The sequence below is a fragment of the Lycium barbarum genome, chromosome 8, assembly GCF_019175385.1.
Source record: "Lycium barbarum isolate Lr01 chromosome 8, ASM1917538v2, whole genome shotgun sequence".
NCBI classification, from domain to species: Eukaryota; Viridiplantae; Streptophyta; class Magnoliopsida; order Solanales; family Solanaceae; genus Lycium; species Lycium barbarum.
This window is the reverse complement of record NC_083344.1, coordinates 68,405,626-68,413,896: the sequence shown is the minus strand read 5'-3', so window position 1 is coordinate 68,413,896 and position 8,271 is coordinate 68,405,626.

Here is an 8,271-nt window from a genome sequence, read left to right as displayed (position 1 = left end):
ATCAAGCGAATTGAAAAAATTAAGTTTGTCGAAACTTTGAAAAAACTTGGCAGAATTTTGGACTGGATTTTTGGTCCAAATTGAGAGAGGTATATCTCTTAGCATATGAGGAGTTACTGGATGCATAACCTACGTAAATTCAAGTTCACAGAGTCTTATTTCAAATGCAACAGACAGATTGCAAATCTGAGAAATACGGCTAAAGTTACGGCCCGTATAAATTATACGATCGAAGATACGGACCGTATAATTTATACGACCAAGAAATACGGCCAGTATAATACAATGTCGGTGGAATTTTCTAGAATTTTAGAATGATGACCCTTCTTCATTTTAATCATTTTAGACATAACCCCAAGTCAAACAAAGCTCTAGAGACCTCTCCAAACCCATTCAAACACTTCTCCAAGCATGAATCAACGATCAAAGTGCCTGGGGCTTGAAAGTGTGGTTGGAACTTGTTTCTTGTTCTTGTAAAAGATTTGGAGGATATTTCAAAGTGAATTGATCTTGGAATAAGAGTTTTTGAGGTAAGATTACATTTTATTTCATGTTTATGAATTCATGGGGTAAATATGTTAAGGAATGAGGAGAAGAAATTGAAGAAAAAGTTCAAATATGAATTTGATGATATTTTGAGTTGTAAATTAACTTGAGCTATAATTGTTTGCATGTTATGAGTATAATCTTGTTATGAGGGATAATAATAATGTTGAGGAAGTGTTGTATACAAGTGTACAAGGGGTTGTGTTGAAGTTTTTGTTAGGGATTGATTATGAAAGAAGTTTTGGGATTGAATTGAGTAAAATTTGAATGTAATCATTTGACTATGGGATTGTTGGCATTTCAATGACTTACCCTTAGTACAAATCATCTTAAATGTAGATTTACAAGCTCGAGAGGATAGGCGTTGAGTAGTTAAGGAGACGACGAGGTACGTAAGGCTATCCCTTTCTTTCTTTTTGGCATGATCCTTGTTTCTTGTTCTTGTAAAGGCTTTGGAGGATATTTCAAAGTGAAGTGATCTTGGAATTAGAGTTTTTGAGGTAAGATTTCATTTTATTTCATGTTTATGAATTCATGGGGTAAATATGTTAAGGAATGAGGAGAAGAAATTGAAGAAAAAGTTCAAATATGAATTTGATGATATTTTGAGTTGTAAATTAACTTGAGCTATAATTGTTTGCATGTTATGAGTATAATCTTGTTATGAGGGATAATAATAATGTTGAGGAATGTGTTGTATACAAGTGTACAAGGGGTTGTGTTGAAGTTTTTGTTAGGGATTGATTATGAAAGAAGTTTTGGGATTGAATTGAGTAAAATTTGAATGTAATCATTTGACTATGGGATTGTTGGCATTTCAATGACTTACCCTTAGTACAAATCATCTTAAATGTAGATTTACAAGCTCGAGAGGATAGGCGTTGAGTAGTTAAGGAGACGACGAGGTACGTAAGGCTATCCCTTTCTTTCTTTTTGGCATGATCCTTGTTTCTTGTTCTTGTAAAAGCTCTGGAGGATATTTCAAAGTGAAGTGATCTTGGAATTAGAGTTTTTGAGGTAAGATTTCATTTTATTTCATGTTTATGAATTCATGGGGTAAATATGTTAAGGAATGAGGAGAAGAAATTGAAGAAAAAGTTCAAATATGAATTTGATGATATTTTGAGTTGTAAATTAACTTGAGCTATAATTGTTTGCATGTTATGAGTATAATATTTTTATGAGGGATAATGATAATGTTGAGGAAGTGTTGTATACAAGTGTATAAGGGGTTGTGTTGAAGTTTTTGTTAGGGATTGATTATGGAAGAAGTTTTGGGATTGAATTGAGTAAAATTTGAATGTAATCATTTGACTATGGGATTGTTGGCATTTCAATGACTTACCCTTAGTACAAATCATCTTAAATGTAGATTTACAAGCACGAGAGGATAGGCGTTGAGTAGTTAAGGAGACGACGAGGTACGTAAGGCTATCCCTTTCTTTCTTTTTGGCATGATCCTTGTTTCTTGTTCTTGTAAAGGCTTTGGAGGATATTTCAAAGTGAAGTGATCTTGGAATTAGAGTTTTTGAGGTAAGATTTCATTTTATTTCATGTTTATGAATTCATGGGGTAAATATGTTAAGGAATGAGGAGAACAAATTGAAGAAAATGTTCAAATATGAATTTGTTGATATTTTGAGTTGTAAATTGACTTGAGCTATAATTGTTTGCATGTTATGAGTATAATCTTGTTATGAGGGATAATAATAATGTTGAGGAAGTGGTGTATACAAGTGTACAAGGGGTTGTGTTGAAGTTTTTGTTAGGGATTGATTATGAAAGAAGTTTTGGGATTGAATTGAGTAAAATTTGAATGTAATCATTTGACTATGGGATTGTTGGCATTTCAATGACTTACCCTTAGTACAAATCATCTTAAATGTAGATTTACAAGCTCGAGAGGATAGGCGTTGAGTAGTTAAGGAGACGACGAGGTACGTAAGGCTATCCCTTTCTTTCTTTTTGGCATGATCCTTGTTTCTTGTTCTTGTAAAGGCTTTGGAGGATATTTCAAAGTGAAGTGATCTTGGAATTAGAGTTTTTGAGGTAAGATTTCATTTTATTTCATGTTTATGAATTCATGGGGTAAATATGTTAAGGAATGAGGAGAAGGAATTGAAGAAAAAGTTCAAATATGAATTTGTTGATATTTTGAGTTGTAAATTGACTTGAGCTATAATTGTTTGCATGTTATGAGTATAATCTTGTTATGAGGGATAATAATAATGTTGAGGAAGTGTTGTATACAAGTGTACAAGGGGTTGTGTTGAAGTTTTTGTTAGGGATTGATTATGAAAGAAGTTTTGGGATTGAATTGAGTAAAATTTGAATGTAATCATTTGACTATGGGATTGTTGGCATTTCAATGACTTACCCTTAGTACAAATCATCTTAAATGTAGATTTACAAGCTCGAGAGGATAGGCGTTGAGTAGTTAAGGAGACGACGAGGTACGTAAGGCTATCCCTTTCTTTCTTTTTGGCATGATCCTTGTTTCTTGTTCTTGTAAAGGCTTTGGAGGATATTTCAAAGTGAAGTGATCTTGGAATTAGAGTTTTTGAGGTAAGATTTCATTTTATTTCATGTTTATGAATTCATGGGGTAAATATGTTAAGGAATGAGGAGAAGAAAATTGAAGAAAAAGTTCAAATATGAATTTGATGATATTTTGAGTTGTAAATTAACTTGAGCTATAATTGTTTGCATGTTATGAGTATAATCTTGTTATGAGGGATAATAATAATGTTGAGGAAGTGTTGTATACAAGTGTACAAGGGGTTGTGTTGAAGTTTTTGTTAGGGATTGATTATGAAAGAAGTTTTGGGATTGAATTGAGTAAAATTTGAATGTAATCATTTGACTATGGGATTGTTGGCATTTCAATGACTTACCCTTAGTACAAATCATCTTAAATGTAGATTTACAAGCTCGAGAGGATAGGCGTTGAGTAGTTAAGGAGACGACGAGGTACGTAAGGCTATCCCTTTCTTTCTTTTTGGCATGATCCTTGTTTCTTGTTCTTGTAAAAGCTCTGGAGGATATTTCAAAGTGAAGTGATCTTGGAATTAGAGTTTTTGAGGTAAGATTTCATTTTATTTCATGTTTATGAATTCATGGGGTAAATATGTTAAGGAATGAGGAGAAGAAATTGAAGAAAAAGTTCAAATATGAATTTGATGATATTTTGAGTTGTAAATTGACTTGAGCTATAATTGTTTGCATGTTATGAGTATAATCTTGTTATGAGGGATAATAATAATGTTGAGGAAGTGGTGTATACAAGTGTACAAGGGGTTGTGTTGAAGTTTTTGTTAGGGATTGATTATGAAAGAAGTTTTGGGATTGAATTGAGTAAAATTTGAATGTAATCATTTGACTATGGGATTGTTGGCATTTCAATGACTTACCCTTAGTACAAATCATCTTAAATGTAGATTTACAAGCTCGAGAGGATAGGCGTTGAGTAGTTAAGGAGACGACGAGGTACGTAAGGCTATCCCTTTCTTTCTTTTTGGCATGATCCTTGTTTCTTGTTCTTGTAAAGGCTTTGGAGGATATTTCAAAGTGAAGTGATCTTGGAATTAGAGTTTTTGAGGTAAGATTTCATTTTATTTCATGTTTATGAATTCATGGGGTAAATATGTTAAGGAATGAGGAGAAGAAATTGAAGAAAAAGTTCAAATATGAATTTGATGATATTTTGAGTTGTAAATTAACTTGAGCTATAATTGTTTGCATGTTATGAGTATAATCTTGTTATGAGGGATAATAATAATGTTGAGGAAGTGTTGTATACAAGTGTACAAGGGGTTGTGTTGAAGTTTTTGTTAGGGATTGATTATGAAAGAAGTTTTGGGATTGAATTGAGTAAAATTTGAATGTAATCATTTGACTATGGGATTGTTGGCATTTCAATGACTTACCCTTAGTACAAATCATCTTAAATGTAGATTTACAAGCTCGAGAGGATAGGCGTTGAGTAGTTAAGGAGACGACGAGGTACGTAAGGCTATCCCTTTCTTTCTTTTTGGCATGATCCTTGTTTCTTGTTCTTGTAAAAGGCTTTGGAGGATATTTCAAAGTGAAGTGATCTTGGAATTAGAGTTTTTGAGGTAAGATTTCATTTTATTTCATGTTTATGAATTCATGGGGTAAATATGTTAAGGAATGAGGAGAAGAAATTGAAGAAAAAGTTCAAATATGAATTTGATGATATTTTGAGTTGTAAATTAACTTGAGCTATAATTGTTTGCATGTTATGAGTATAATATTTTTATGAGGGATAATGATAATGTTGAGGAAGTGTTGTATACAAGTGTATAAGGGGTTGTGTTGAAGTTTTTGTTAGGGATTGATTATGAAAGAAGTTTTGGGATTGAATTGAGTAAAATTTGAATGTAATCATTTGACTATGGGATTGTTGGCATTTCAATGACTTACCCTTAGTACAAATCATCTTAAATGTAGATTTACAAGCACGAGAGGATAGGCGTTGAGTAGTTAAGGAGACGACGAGGTACGTAAGGCTATCCCTTTCTTTCTTTTTGGCATGATCCTTGTTTCTTGTTCTTGTAAAAGCTCTGGAGGATATTTCAAAGTGAAGTGATCTTGGAATTAGAGTTTTTGAGGTAAGATTTCATTTTATTTCATGTTTATGAATTCATGGGGTAAATATGTTAAGGAATGAGGAGAAGAAATTGAAGAAAAATTTCAAATATGAATTTGATGATATTTTGAGTTGTAAATTGACTTGAGCTATAATTGTTTGCATGTTATGAGTATAATCTTGTTATGAGGGATAATAATAATGTTGAGGAAGTGTTGTATACAAGTGTACAAGGGGTTGTGTTGAAGTTTTTGTTAGGGATTGATTATGAAAGAAGTTTTGGGATTGAATTGAGTAAAATTTGAATGTAATCATTTGACTATGGGATTGTTGGCATTTCAATGACTTACCCTTAGTACAAATCATCTTAAATGTAGATTTACAAGCTACGAGAGGATAGGCGTTGAGTAGTTAAGGAGACGACGAGGTACGTAAGGCTATCCCTTTCTTTCTTTTTGGCATGATCCTTGTTTCTTGTTCTTGTAAAAGCTTTGGAGGATATTTCAAAGTGAAGTGATCTTGGAATTAGAGTTTTTGAGGTAAGATTTCATTTTATTTCATGTTTATGAATTCATGGGGTAAATATGTTAAGGAATGAGGAGAAGAAATTGAAGAAAAAGTTCAAATATGAATTTGATGATATTTTGAGTTGTAAATTAACTTGAGCTATAATTGTTTGCATGTTATGAGTATAATCTTGTTATGAGGGATAATAATAATGTTGAGGAAGTGTTGTATACAAGTGTATAAGGGGTTGTGTTGAAGTTTTTGTTAGGGATTGATTATGGAAAAAGTTTTGGGATTGAATTGAGTAAAATTTGAATGTAATCATTTGACTATGGGATTGTTCGCATTTCAATGACTTACGGCATTTCAATGACTTACCCTTAGTACAAATCATCTTAAATGTAGATTTACAAGCATCGAGAGGATAGGCGTTGAGTAGTTAAGGAGACGACGAGGTACGTAAGGCTATCCCTTTCTTTCTTTTTGGCATGATCCTTGTTTCTTGTTCTTGTAAAAGCTTTGGAGGATATTTCAAAGTGAAGTGATCTTGGAATTAGAGTTTTTGAGGTAAGATTTCATTTTATTTCATGTTTATGAATTCATGGGGTAAATATGTTAAGGAATGAGGAGAAGAAATTGAAGAAAAAGTTCAAATATGAATTTGATGATATTTTGAGTTGTAAATTGACTTGAGCTATAATTGTTTGCATGTTATGAGTATAATCTTGTTATGAGGGATAATAATAATGTTGAGGAAGTGTTGTATACAAGTGTACAAGGGGTTGTGTTGAAGTTTTTGTTAGGGATTGATTATGAAAGAAGTTTTGGGATTGAATTGAGTAAAATTTGAATGTAATCATTTGACTATGGGATTGTTGGCATTTCAATGACTTACCCTTAGTACAAATCATCTTAAATGTAGATTTACAAGCTCGAGAGGATAGGCGTTGAGTAGTTAAGGAGACGACGAGGTACGTAAGGCTATCCCTTTCTTTCTTTTTGGCATGATCCTTGTTTCTTGTTCTTGTAAAAGCTTTGGAGGATATTTCAAAGTGAAGTGATCTTGGAATTAGAGTTTTTGAGGTAAGATTTCATTTTATTTCATGTTTATGAATTCATGGGGTAAATATGTTAAGGAATGAGGAGAAGAAATTGAAGAAAAATGTTCAAATATGAATTTGATGATATTTTGAGTTGTAAATTGACTTGAGCTATAATTGTTTGCATGTTATGAGTATAATCTTGTTATGAGGGATAATAATAATGTTGAGGAAGTGTTGTATACAAGTGTACAAGGGGTTGTGTTGAAGTTTTTGTTAGGGATTGATTATGAAAGAAGTTTTGGGATTGAATTGAGTAAAATTTGAATGTAATCATTTGACTATGGGATTGTTGGCATTTCAATGACTTACCCTTAGTACAAATCATCTTAAATGTAGATTTACAAGCTCGAGAGGATAGGCGTTGAGTAGTTAAGGAGACGACGAGGTACGTAAGGCTATCCCTTTCTTTCTTTTTGGCATGATCCTTGTTTCTTGTTCTTGTAAAAGCTTTGGAGGATATTTCAAAGTGAAGTGATCTTGGAATTAGAGTTTTTGAGGTAAGATTTCATTTTATTTCATGTTTATGAATTCATGGGGTAAATATGTTAAGGAATGAGGAGAAGAAATTGAAGAAAAAGTTCAAATATGAATTTGATGATATTTTGAGTTGTAAATTAACTTGAGCTATAATTGTTTGCATGTTATGAGTATAATATTGTTATGAGGGATAATAATAATGTTGAGGAAGTGTTGTATACAAGTGTATAAGGGGTTGTGTTGAAGTTTTTGTTAGGGATTGATTATGAAAGAAGTTTTGGGATTGAATTGAGTAAAATTTGAATGTAATCATTTGACTATGGGATTGTTGGCATTTCAATGACTTACCCTTAGTACAAATCATCTTAAATGTAGATTTACAAGCTCGAGAGGATAGGCGTTGAGTAGTTAAGGAGACGACGAGGTACGTAAGGCTATCCCTTTCTTTCTTTTTGGCATGATCCTTGTTTCTTGTTCTTGTAAAAGCTTTGGAGGATATTTCAAAGTGAAGTGATCTTGGAATTAGAGTTTTTGAGGTAAGATTTCATTTTATTTCATGTTTATGAATTCATGGGGTAAATATGTTAAGGAATGAGGAGAAGAAATTGAAGAAAATGTTCAAATATGAATTTGTTGATATTTTGAGTTGTAAATTGACTTGAGCTATAATTGTTTGCATGTTATGAGTATAATCTTGTTATGAGGGATAATAATAATGTTGAGGAAGTGTTGTATACAAGTGTACAAGGGGTTGTGTTGAAGTTTTTGTTAGGGATTGATTATGAAAGAAGTTTTGGGATTGAATTGAGTAAAATTTGAATGTAATCATTTGACTATGGGATTGTTCGCATTTCAATGACTTACGGCATTTCAATGACTTACCCTTAGTACAAATCATCCTAAATGTAGATTTACAAGCTCGAGAGGATAGGCGTTGAGTAGTTAAGGAGACGACGAGGTACGTAAGGCTATCCCTTTCTTTCTTTTGGCATGATCCTTGTTTCTTGTTCTTGTAAAAGCTTTGGAGAT